Here is a 13,507-nt window from a genome sequence, read left to right on the forward strand (position 1 = left end):
ATATTAATACACAAAAAGAAGTTAATAATAATTGATGTATCATTAGTTGGATAGTAAAGGGCGAATATAAATGGTGGCCATATAAATCGTTTGTATCATAATACATGAAAAACTGTTCTGATTCGTTTGAATCACACGTGTTATCAATCTATACTTGAAATAAAAGTTAAATAGTCATATTTTTTAAATTCAGGTGTTATATTGGTACTTTTCGGTGCCCCAAAGTACGTCCATACCCAGGAACACGGTTCGTAATATAAAGGGCTTCGAGAAATTTAAAACAAATATACCTTTTATTTTATAATAACTGGATAAAGTCCGAGATAGTTTCGGCTTTACAAATAACTCGTAAATACAAGTATATTAGTAAATGTGCATTCACACCCGGATTCAAAAAGTGACTAACTCCAAAGGTCTTGTGTGGAAGCGATCAAAACTCACGGCTTAGGCTCCCTTTCCGGGTGCACCAATGAAGACACTCTTAGGTAAATTTTCCCACCCGAAGATTCTGTTTTTGTCAATAATTTGGGAAAACCAAAACCTTAAAAGGTTTTCGCAATTAGTGTCTAGTTACAATAACCAGTGCAAGAGCCTGGTAAGACCTCCAGACGGTCTATGGGCCACGTGTGGAATCCGCCTGTGGTTTCTCATGGTGACACCTAAACTACCCTTGGGTTGAATTATTTACAGGCACTGATTATCAGTCAGTGTCTATCCTGATACCAGACACCCGGTGAAACGAGTTTTCCACATGGTTCTGACAGGTACCTTAAACAGAGGTAGTATATTGTCTAGATATCACCAAATTTAATTAAGCGTTTTGGGGTATTTAAAATAATATTTATTATTAATATATAATGTTTGGCGAATTTCCAAATTCTATTATTTCATCGTTTTGATATTATATAGGAACCAATAACCAGTTTTTGCCCCAAATGTTTTTACCCGTTAAATAATTCAGATTCAAATATAAATTTAATGGCAGAGCAGTTTAGACCATTCAAACATCATTTCAATAAATATTCACCATGTCGTTTAGAACTGCTAACTATCTCACTTGAGGAGATTCTGGTGATCGAGACAGATTCTGTTTACTGCTTGTACTCTGGGCTTTACTCTGATTAAACATTTTGATTAAGAATTAATACTTATGGCCTAGATAAACTCAATTGCTTTAACCTTCCTCTTCTACACAAGAACTAATCTGAACGTACAATTCTCCTTTAACTCATGAAAGTCGAAATCATCCACCTTAGCTCCTTGTATTCCCTTATTTATCGAGCAACGCAGTAAACTGATTCTAGAGATTAGTTCGATCCCAAATTACAAGGAGAAAATCTGGATCTGGATTAGGGGCTGAATTGCCGAATTGAAGATAATGCACTCGTGTGGCAAATCTTGAGTTACCGAACACTGATTTCCAGTGTCATTTGCTGAGGCGAATATGTCCAAATATTAACTGAATTTCGTGTAATTCTCTATATCGGCAGTGAGGAAGTATCAAGTTTTGAACAAAGACAAGAGCTTAAATTTGATAATTTCAGGACATTTGGACATATGAATATTGTTGGTTATCTTAGGTCTGCAGATGATTTACAGGGTGATTTTTTAAAAATTCTCTACCCAAAAAATCTTAAAAATTATTGCAGCATAAAATATTTTCAAAATTACGTCAATCTATATTTTTGGGGGGGCACGTTTTGACCCATAAATGAATGTGTTGCTACTTACTCTCTTACGCCCACGTACTCCAACTTAAAAAAAATAATGAGGACACCCCTTTTGTGACACATGAATGGATAGCTAAAATCTTTCTGAAAACAATTATGTATGCATTTCTGCTTTTTGAATGCGCTTCTCTTTTAAATCACCCTGTGTGTGCCTGCTGTGTTTTACTAAATTACTTAATTTGGTTTGAGTAAATGGAATTTAAAAAATTGGACGTAAGTTCAAGTCGTGAAGTTTTATTAATCATTCGTGCAAATGTTCACATTTAGCACTGTTCTGCTCCAAACAGTAATAAAAACAAGACTCAAATTGCTAACCCACGTTTTGAAATGTTTCTGGTGCAATTCGTCTACATTCCTGAATTATTCATTGCCGCAAATCAAAAATATTCAGAGGTTATATCTTAGAAATAACAGATTTAAGATGACCCCGAAGAAAGAAATCTCAACGTGTTAAATCTGGCGAATGTGGATGCTACTCTATTATCTCACACCGAGCAATTTAATTATTGGCAAATCTATCGTTCAACCAGTTCTGTATATTTAGAGTTTAATGAGAAGGGTCTCTATAATGTGGAAAAAACTGTTAATTTTCGACAAACACTGACCACATCCGATTTCCTTCTTTACCATACTGATTTTCTACTTTTTGAGTTATTAATGGAATTATAACATTTTCCAAAATATTCAAATAAACTTTGTTATTGAGTGTCTCATTTAGGATAATAGGTCCTATAAACCTGTTTCCGAGGATACCCGCCCACATATTCAATTTTTCAGGTGTATATAACTCTATTGATATGGGGATTTTTCACCGCTCTAATATCGCACATTATGCTTGTTAACACAAACGTTTAGAAAGAAAGTGCACCCTTCGTTGAAGCAAATTTTTTTAATGAAATTTCGATTTTGATTAATCTTACTTGTCATCCGCTCATAAAACTCGATTCTTCGATCAAAATCATCTTCATTTAGATCTTAAACATAATAGATTTTATAGGGATGAAACTTGTAAAGCTTAGTAATCTTGCGTACAGATGAATAAGAAATATCAGCTGCTTTAGACATCTGTCGCAAAGAGGTGGTGGAATTTAAGACAAATTGATCTAATACTTCAAGTTGTATCATTTCATCTACTACTCTGTCAGCATGTCTTTTCTTATTTCAACTGACCCAGTAGCTTCAAACTTCTGCACGATTAATCTAATGTAACTGGGATTCACATATTTGTTTGGATGTCTATGATTGAGAACTGTGGCTCTAGTACGTGCACATTCACCTTCAGCTTCATATATAAAAATAATTTCTACTCTTTCAGCAATTGAATGTACCATTCCTACGAAGAACTGTTAGCAAGCTAGAGTAAATCGATTTAACTGAAACCTACTAGTAGTTAACCATTGCACAAAAATGCGATACAGATAAGAAACAAAGTACGTGCTTCAGGTTTATTTATTTATTTTTTTAAAACCAATTTCCTTCGACTTAAATCCAATCAAATTGAAGAAATAAAACAAAATTCAATTGTACAATTTTGTACGATTCCTTCATTTAATGATAAGACATAGCAGCATTAAAGGGTGATTAAAAAAAACACGTTCAAAAAACGAAAATGCATAGAGAATTGTTTTTAGGAAGATTTTAACTATCCACTCATATGTCACAAGGAGAGCGTTTCCATTTAATTTTGTTAAATTGAGGTGCGTAGAGCTAAGAGGATGAGTAGCTACACATTAATTTATATGTCAAAAGTTGGCCCCCAAAAAATAAAAATTTACGTGCTTTTGGAAAGTTTTTAATCTACTATAGTTTTTGAGATTTTTTAGGAGAACAGTTTTTAAAAAATAGCCCTCTATATTCTCACGGCGTTGTCATTATTAAAAATAAAGAAACTTTCCAAAACATTGGCATGACATGACTAATCATTGGTTCTTCGTATTGTTTATACATGCGGATAGTCCCAGATGTACCCGACCTAACATTTAAAGAAAAAAAATGGAAAATATTACATTATTTCTCAACATATTGTCCTATGAGATTGATACACTTTCCCAGCGATGTTCTGTGGCTTGTATACTCTGTTGTGTCTAAGAAGTTTCGAATGTTTCACAATAGGTATCAACCTCGGATTTCATCTCTTTATTATTGCCAATCTCTTTCACCGAACCATTTTTTTAAGTTCGGAAATAGAAAATAATCTGAGGGGGCTAAATCTGATGAATAGGGTGGATGAGGAAAAAGTTCAAAATGAAGTTGATTGATGTTGGCCATTGCGGTGACGGAAGTGTGGACTGGTGCGTTGCTTTGATTAAACAAGACTTTCTTTTTCCCCAAATGCGGTCGCTTTTTTCTAATTTCTTCACTCAAACGCTGCAATAAATTTATGTAATGTTCTGCGTTTATTGTTTTTCCTCTAGGGAGCTAGTCAATAAAAATTATTCCACATGCATCACAAAAAATGACGCCATCACCTTTTCTGCAAATAGAACGGTTTTCGCCTTCTTTGGAGCCGATTTTCCTTTTTGAATCCATTATTTTGACTGCTTTTTCGTCTCAGGCGTGAATTGATGGACCCATGTTTCATCCATGGTTATGAATCGACGCAAAACCTCGGTTTTATTGCTGCGAGCTTTGCCAAACACTCCCTTTTTGTTCAATTGTGAGTAATAGCGGCACTCATCTTACACACAGCTTTCACATATCTAATTGTTCAGTCAAAATGCGACTTATGGTATTTTTTGAAATATCTATCATGTCTGTTAACACGCGCAATTTTAGCCGACGGTCTTCCAGTACAGTTTTATGGCTTTTCATCACAATTTCTGGAGTGATCACCTCATTGAGTCGATCATTGCGGAGTTCGTTTTACCAGCTCCTACGACCGCGTTTAAATTCTGTCACCAAATATTTTACAGTTGTTAACAAAGGACCAGATTCTCCCAGAGTAGAATCTAACTCCGCTTTGATGTTGAATAGATTAAGACTTTTCAAATGAAAGTATTGAATCTAGCGTCGATGACCAATTTTTTCCATGTTCACAAAATCTCTAAAAACGTTCACTAAAAACGACTCCAAAAGAAACATAAATCAACGTAACACCCCCAAACTTTACACATAGCTTTTTAAGTTTAGGTGTTTGTAATATAGGCAAATTTTCAACAAAAAATTGCCATCTATATGTCAAGGCGGGCACATCTGGGACTATTCTCGTATATTATTAAAATCAAACACTATATTACTCTATATTAGGGGTAGAGCTATATACATAGGGTCGTTTAACGAACTCCGTCATATCACGCTTATCTTATAAGATGCACGAGCATCTAAATTCGTACAAAGTTGCGCAACTAATAATTGAGAATCTGCAATTTTCTCAAAATTTTGTTGTCAATATCGTTAAAGGGTACTCCGAAAAGGCCTGTAAGAGTATTTCGGTTTGTTCCATTTATAATGTGCCAATTCCGGTTTAGAAACAAAAAACGGAAAAAACAAAATTTTGATTTTCACGGTTATTGAAAAACTATTAGCAACACTAAGGATTTGAAAACCTATTAAGCTCTAATTGCGCAACTTTGCTCTAAATTAACTGATCTCATACGTGTTATGATATCCAAGATCCCAATGGTTGGACTCCTGGAATGGGCACCCTGTGTTTACCATATTCTTGTGGAAGCAAGTTTTTCTCTGCAATGTGTATTTAGTTTGATAAGTTCTGAAAAATACCAAAAGTCATTAAAGTTAACAAACTCTTGACAACTCCCCTAGAAATGTTCTAGTTCGTAAATCGAATTATCCTAAGCAATATCAGTAAATCCGTTTTTATCGCACAGCTCCTTAAATTGATTCCGGCCATTACATCACCCCGGAATGGCAAGAAGGCCATTCGATACGATAGTTTGGCCTGCAAATAGTCCACCAAGAGACATCGTAATTGCCTTGTTAACGTTGGAATCGTATCTAATATTCCAATCCAATAGGGAATTTCTCTTACGATTCTAAAAGTAAGCTTTAGTCCTATTGGGACATGTGTAACTAAAGGTATTTTCCATTTGACAAAAACCATTGTGTTCTTGCAGCAAAACAGCCGTGTTAGTTCCATATACGACACAAAGATAAAGGAGAAAATACATTGGAAATTATCTTATGTTTTACAACACCAACACAGTCTGTCGCAGTATTTCCTTGTGGTTACCCAAAACGCTTCGAATTATTCTCCGAAAGAAGCGCAAAGCAGGAATAAAGGCAAACTATGAAAACAATGAAAAGTTTACGGTTGGACTACTCAGCATTGTGATGATGAATATCTCAATGTTGTAGTTCTAGTCGGGGTAAATTCTTCTTCTTCCAGAAAAGCTCTTTAAGTTATCACCGAGGAGTTCGGACAGGCTAATTTACATTCACGGAAATAAGGAGCTTATTTTTGAGATATTCACAAACCAAGAAAGATAATGAGCTACAAGGCATTACATTGCAATCCTTATTCAAGACCACCTCGTACATGATGCAAATTCTAGATAAAGGGAGTTTAAGTTTGCCGCTTTTGGTCTCGTAAAACCTTTTAAATCGCCCTCGGGCTGGAAATTTAGAAAAGGAAAGAAACGGGACATAACAAGGTGAAAAGCAGTATGCTCGCTATTTAATGGGTAAGAATCTGGCTCATATATGCAGTAAACGTTTGGTGCATGGTAGCGAATGTTTGAGATTTTGCTTTCGTTATGCTCTTTAATTTGAAATTTAAACTGTGGTTAAGGAACTGGAATGAATGAATGCCCCCTATGAATTTTCTTTTCAGGAGGTATTTGTGGAGTTTATGTAAAGAGAATTTTAAGAGTAAATTTGCGAGATATTCAAGCTCTTAAATGTTGTATAGGAAAAAAGTTCTGTATAAGAATGAAGGGTAACGTAGGGTGATTTCCAGCATTTAAAGCCGCAAAAAGGCATGCGGTTTCACAAACAAAAACGAAAAATTTGTTGGGGTTTCCTCTGGGTATGATTTTCCGCATATCATGAATTTGCACTTCCATTAGGATACCACTGTTTATTTAGGTCGCTCTTGGGGATTTCTATTATAGTGTGAAATCCAAGAACATGAAAACTGAATATAAAACAAATATTCCGTAAGATTATCGACTGGCTAATATTAAGAGGGTTATTATACACTTAGAATATAATTATAGCTCTTTTTCGAATAAATAATATTTCAGAGTAAATCAGATTTGATTCAGAAAAAACTGCATATAAAATCAGAAAAGCTTTTCCAGGTCAAAATTTTTGTAGTCCAGGCACTCATGAAACTGTTTCATCAAAATCATGAATGATCTACTATTTTGGTAAGATCTTAACATAGCAGTGTGTTATAAATAATTTGCTTACAGGTAAATTTAATCTTATTCAAAACTTTAGCCTTACATACTTTGTTTCAACGATATCTAATAATAAAAAGAATGGAATAGAAGACAATTTTTTAAAGTACAGATTGGGGAAATCTCGTGCCTTTTATTAAGGAAGATTCTATGTGTTAGAAGATGGTTCTCTAGATTTTTCTATGGTTGTCTAGGGTTTGATATAATTTACTATATTTACGGATACACTATTTAGATTTCTACTTCGCGAATAATAAGTTCAAATGAGCCAATTGAAAGAAAGAGGAATCATTAGATTCGGAGCGCTCTTAAATACTAAATCTAAGGGTAATAAAATAGTGTCCAGTAGCCTGGCTAGAGAGCAATTATTGATTTATGACACCACCTGCGACGTTACAGTAGTACTGATAACACTTGGTCGGTACTTTCTCATCAGCGCCGACAAAGAGCGGCTATACTTTCCCACAAGTACCGACAAAGGGTGGTCAATCACCAAATATCAAAATCACATAAATATAACGATTGCAAAACCCTCTTAATTGACGAGAATACTTCTAACCAAGTTGCAACATTCATAGGCGTCCTATAGGTGAGCATCAATTCCCTCACAGCTTTTTTCATCTTAGATCTAACAGGATTAACTTAATTAACAATATTAACACTATCACTATGTATTATACAACTTAGCGATTTATTGATCGTGCCTCGACTTTGTTGTAAAAATAGAGAAGTTTCTGCATATATACAAAAGGGTTAAAGCTATCTGATTTATGAATCCCACAGTTTTATAAGTTAGAGAGAAAGAATTGATCAATATTTATTTGTTGCCTTTTGTGCTGTAGATACCAGAAGAGAAGATTAGCAGCGGAAGCTGGAAACTATACGAATTAAGAGAATAGAGAAGTTTTTTATGGAGGTAGCAAGAGATATTGCGATAGAGTGATGTTTATGGTGGTTACGGGCATAAACAATAGGCAAGAACAATGAATGAGGGAGAATAAGCTGAGCGAAATTTTAACAATAAAAAAATTCTGGGAACGCAACATCAGATTAAATAAAGAATTCGAGGTTTACTTTGATAGTATGAGCAAGTACCATTTTAAGGTTCAAAATAAAACAAGGAATTGCTAAGTGATACCACAAATTGGTCGTACAACATAGTGGCTTTAGTAGAAAAAGGGCATTTTCAGAGATTTGTAGCTAAGCGAGAAATAAGAGTTCCTTGGCTTCGATATCAATACAAACTTTGTCGTTTTCAGTAGGCTGAACAGCATATACTTTTACCCGAAAGAATTTGGAATTTTGTTATTTTTTTTATGAGACCAGAATTTGTCTTGTAAATAATAGCCGTCGAATTCAAATCTGGAGAGAGCCAACAAGAGTTGCTCAACTTATCCATGCTCGCCCCGTGCTTCCTTTTGAGGGAGGAAGTACTATGTTTTGGGCTGGTATAATGTCCGACGGACCCACCGATTTAGTTCAGATTCAAGGGACAATGAAAGGCGATACATACATTAAGGGCATTCTGAATCTATGTGTTAAACTATAAATAGGGCTGTTGGTGGCCATTTTGTCTTCATGGACGACTTCAATGTCCGTCCTCATCGTATTATAGCAGTAAATGACTACCTTGAAAGTGAGAGAATTAATTGTCTAGATTGGCCTGCTTTGTCGCCTGATATGCACTCTATAGAACAAGCTAGAGATATACTTTATAGAGATGTGAATTGTTCGAGAAATTCTCCTAGAATTATCCGGGCGATTGCTATCGCTGCTGTAGAAAAACTACAGCATATTCCTGAAGATGTTACACCCAACCTTGTTCAAAGCGGGCAGCGACATTTTCAAGCTTGTATTGATACCAGGTGTGGAAATACACGTTATTTATTTCTTTTTTACTTTAAAAATTTTAAATGAAAATTTTCATTTTTTGTCTTTAAGATTTTTTTTGTTGGTTTAAAATGTAAAAGTAAAGAAATTATGATACAACTAATTGATTTTTAGTAAAATTTTATCAATAAATAAATATTTCATACATTTTTGCGCCACATATTAGGTGTACAACTTTGCTTCCGCCGTTTTTTTTCCGAATTTCGCGATTTTATTGTAAAAAACTAATTATACCTTTAGGATCCAAAGTATTGTCCATCGCTGGCCACTACTTTCTCCCATCTTTCGGGCAGCATACGAATCCCGTGTTGAAAAAATTGGACATCTTTTGAAGCGATCCACGATTCTATCCAATTTCTTACTTCTTCATAAGACCGGAAGTGTTGGTCAGCTAGCCCATGTGCCATGGATCGAAACAAGTGATAATCAGAAGGAGCTAGGTCAGGAGAATATGGCGGGTGGGGTAGGACTTCCCATTTCAATGTTTCCAAGTATTTCTTGACCACTTGCGCAACATGGGGTCGAGCATTATCGTGCTGCAAAATCACTTTATCATGTCTCTCGTTGTATTGCAGCCGTTTCTTTTTCAATGCTCGGCTCAAACGCATTAATTGGGTTCGATAAAGAGCACCTGTGATTGTTTCAGTTGGTTGTAACAGCTCATAATATATTACGCCGAGTTGATCCCACCAAATACAGAGCATGATTTTGGAACCATGAATAGACGGTTTGGCCGTCGACGTGGAAGCATGGCCGGGATATCCCCAAGTCTTTTTGCGTTTGGGATTATCGTAATGAACCCATTTCTCGTCCCCAGTCACAATACGATGCAGAAATCCCTTCCGTCTTTGCCTTGCAAGCAACTGTTCACAAGCGAACAGACGCCTGTCAATATCTCTTGGTTTCAACTCGTACGGCACCCAATATCCTTGCTTCTGAATCATTCCCATGTCTTTGAGGCGTTTTGAGATTGTTTGTTGAGTCACTCCCAATGATTGTGCCAATTCTTGTTGACTTTGACACGAGTCTTCGTCAAGTAATGCTTCCAAGTTCGCATCTTGGAAAACCTTCTTTCTTCCACCGCTATGTTGGTCTTCGACGTGAAAATCACCGTTCTTGAAGCGCTGAAACCACTCACGACATGTCCTTTCACTAATAGTGGCTTCCCCATAAGTATCTGAGAGCATTCGATGAGCCTCAGCAGCAGATTTCTTCATATTGAAGCAGAAAAGTAAAACCTCCCGCAAATGACGAGAATTTGGCTCGTACACCGACATTTTCAATCGCGAATAACTTTATGATGAAGACACAAATAGACTAATATTTTTATGAGGTTATGTTAACAGGTGCCCAAGGCTCCTGCATGCCCACATGGGGTTATTTATTTCGATCATTACTTACCGCTACATACATCTATTCAAAAACGGCGGAAGCAAAGTTGTACATAATAAAATATCCAAGAATCTAGGTGATGCAAAACTTTTGAAGCTATGTGTACTATATAATACAACTATACTACTTAGCATTTGACTATAGGTTAGTGCTCGTATTAAAATTCACTCTACGTTCATTTTTAATCAGCTAAACATTCCTCTTTGTCCTCAACATCACTACTAATGAAATTTGTAGCTTACAGCATTTATTTACGTAATGAAAATGCATAGATGGGTTGGTAACACATTATGAATAGGGTCTTTCTATTACAAATTTATTACTAGGATAAGTGGAGAGGCGAAGAAAATGTGTTATTGCTTAAATGTCTATGTGAAATTAGAAAATAAGGATTTATATTTTAGATTGACGGAGGATAGGAGTTTTCAAATAGCGAATGTGACGAAATTGTAGATGTAAAGAAACATTACTGTATATTTTGATAATTTTTTATAAATTAACTGCAGTAAAAATGCACCTGAACCTGAACTAATGTAAAAATTAATATAGGATTTCGAGTAGATTTTCATCGAAAAATTATGGAGATAGTATATTTAGTAATTATTCCTAACTGCTAACCATATTCAAGAAACCAAAGGTACTATAATAATTAAGGTGATCAATATTGTTTCTATAACATTTAGCCATTAAAGGCATTGCTAGCAAAAAAATGAAATTTAAGCAACTGGAAACGGAACTAAGAAGTAAATGAGTTCAAAATTGGATTAGCTTTCTTTAGCTAATCTCGGGTTAAGACGGGAATTCTTGTAGTAAGTGAAAATAAATCTTGTTGCGGGAATAATTAATAATTAAGGTAAAATATGCTTCTAAGTTGAAGATAATTAATGTACAGTTGCACGTCTTGTTCAGTGTATTAATTTTACCCTTTGTAAATAATATGAAATAAGTAGTTTTTGTAATTAAAAACTATGTGAGTTGAGTGAGATGAAAGTGTGCGGTCGAGTAGCCAGCCAGGTCAGTAATTTCATTGAGAAGCCATGTCTTGCTTTCAAGTAGTTTACTGTGATTTTCCGACGCCTTTCTTAATTCGAAAACACCAAGGGTATAAGAATGTTACTAGAAAATTTGTTATAAACTCTCTTAATAATCTCCTAATAATAATGCTACTTTATTGAGATAGCGTTGTTTTGTTTTTATTCCGAAATCCTGAATAAACCTCCTTATACAAATATAATATTAGAGCTACTGTTGCTGTAACCGCGTAACGGAAAATTTTTCGATCAATCTTCTTCTTTACTTGAAAACTGATACTTTCCTCGTCTCATTCGACTTAATTTGCATTCATCATAAAAATTTCCCTTGGTGTTAATATTTTCATGAATTTGAGATGTTATTGTTATCGGGAAGATCTTCGTCATGTGAAAAGAGAGCATCGCACATGATTTTATATTATTTGCATTGTTTTTTATTCGTGTTGCATAAGATAATTTGTGTTGCGTATTTTTATGTGACTAATTTCAGTGCTACATTTATATATTTTCTATTTTTGTAGCTTCTCGTTATAGCGACTTTCCACCCTTAATGCTGTTTTATAGATATTTATGCATCTGAGCGTCATCCGTTATAAATTTCTCCTCGTCATCTTCTTTTTTACTATTTTATCTTAGCGCTGTATATTCACATATCCGGCAGTGGTGTGAGTTATCCCTGAAACTTCTCACCATCTTTCGTTTATAATATAGCTTATTTATTTATTGATTGAAAATAAGTTCATTTTATCATATTGTGGTATTTTGTTGAGTTTAATCTGCTGGTATATCACCTGGCGAAATTTGTAAATGTGAAAAATTCCCTGAATATTGACGAATCCAGTTTTTAGCCTTGAAGCAGAGGTAAATCTAGTGAACCACCAGCTGGATGTTCAAGGTTGTTGATGGTAATAGTGGTGGTAGTAGTAACTTAAGAAATCTTGAGTAAAAGGAAAATCCATCATGGTTATTGATATGTAGGTTTTCTTTTACATCAATGTTTCTTTGTGGTGAAAATCTTATTCGTCTCATTGTTATTTAAATCTTCAGCTAGGATCTTGACTTGAGCTGAAAAATCTGTATATAAATTATTTTAGTTTAATTTTATAACCATGTTTTTTTTAGCGATTTTGACCTATCATTAAGTATATTCGATTTTTAAACGACCTAACAATTTATGGGGTTTTTGTTTAGGCGCCTTTTAATAAACCTATGAAGTTTGCCTTGTCGCAAGCAGTTACTAGTACGAGTTCTTTTTAAGTCCGGATGACTGTACTGGGAAATCTCGTTCTTATAATAGATGAAAACCATCATTTATATTTCTTTTCCCACATTTAAAATCTTGAAGAGTGATGGAGTTATACTGCTTTTCAGTTAGGTCCATAAGATTTTTAGGTAAGTATTAGATGGGGCAGAACATTTAATAATGGTGGCCATCCATTTGTGCACGGTCCATTTCTTGCAGAGAATTTTTGAGTATTAAAAAATGTCTCCTAATGATGCCTGTGAATTCTTCCTCCTCTAAGAGGGTTTCTACAACCATTTCTATTATTGCCACATCAACACCTGCTTTATTTTTGTCTTTACTGTTGGTAGTTATCCAATGTTCCGCACTATTGTGACTCAGAATGATGAGCATTGGGCAAAAAAGTCATTAGAGAAAAGCTGTTCTACTTGCCTGGTAATTTTATTGCAATGTCTTCTGCATCTATTTTAACGTAAATGTGGAATATATTAGGTATATTATATTTCTTATAGTTATGAGTAAATTCGCAAAGTTTTGATTTGGGATGTTTAAGATAATGCTGAAGATTCCTTTTTCCATCTTCAGTGGCCCAACGAAGGTAACTTATATAACATGAGGAAATTTTGAATTTAAATTTTTTTAAAATCACCAAAGCGTTAAAGTGCTTATATTCAGTTGGCACTATATCGTTCTCTTTTATTTCCCTATGTGGAATACTTTGAATACTTTAAATTTATCCCCATTAAACTCCAAACTACTGCCCGACACTGTATTAGCCCTAAATAACAACCCGTCTTTAATGCACTTGCTGTTCTATTTTGCTTGTATACTGAAATTAGTCGCCAATTAAACTTAGGAGCA

The 13,507-nt window shown here is 34.7% G+C and overlaps 1 protein-coding gene across 1 annotated transcript in view; it reads left to right on the forward strand.

Moving 5' to 3' along the window:
* Positions 1 to 13,507, forward strand: part of LOC136413817 (limbic system-associated membrane protein-like) — a 252,321-nt gene that overhangs the window by 73,637 nt on the left and 165,177 nt on the right. The window lies entirely within an intron of this gene.

This window comes from Euwallacea similis, chromosome 15, assembly GCF_039881205.1.
Source record: "Euwallacea similis isolate ESF13 chromosome 15, ESF131.1, whole genome shotgun sequence".
NCBI lineage: Eukaryota > Metazoa > Arthropoda > Insecta > Coleoptera > Curculionidae > Euwallacea > Euwallacea similis.